The following is a 321-nucleotide window of genomic DNA, read 5'->3' as shown; positions in this document are numbered from 1 at the left end:
AATTCATGCCTTCTTTTCTCTTAGCCACCCCCCACCACCCCTCACGTTGGCTGCTCTTGTTGACCTCTCCCAGGCCAAGGGTCGGGAACCTAACATAAGCATGTATTGACAAAACCAGTATTTCCACTGTATGAACCTTTGCTCTTTTTTGATGGCAATGATTCTTATGGGAACTTTTCACCTCTTTACATTCCGCCTGAGCAATCATGGTTCCATAATAGTTATTTGTGCATCACTGCTGCTTCCAAATCTTTTGTCTATTTTCTTATTGAAAATTTGAGTCACCACGGAACAAAGGGCAGAAGTGTCCAGGAGTGCAAG

The sequence above is a fragment of the Doryrhamphus excisus genome, chromosome 19 (assembly GCF_030265055.1).
Source record: "Doryrhamphus excisus isolate RoL2022-K1 chromosome 19, RoL_Dexc_1.0, whole genome shotgun sequence".
NCBI lineage: Eukaryota > Metazoa > Chordata > Actinopteri > Syngnathiformes > Syngnathidae > Doryrhamphus > Doryrhamphus excisus.
The sequence above is the reverse complement of the archived record's forward strand: the minus strand, read 5'-3'. Positions refer to the sequence as shown.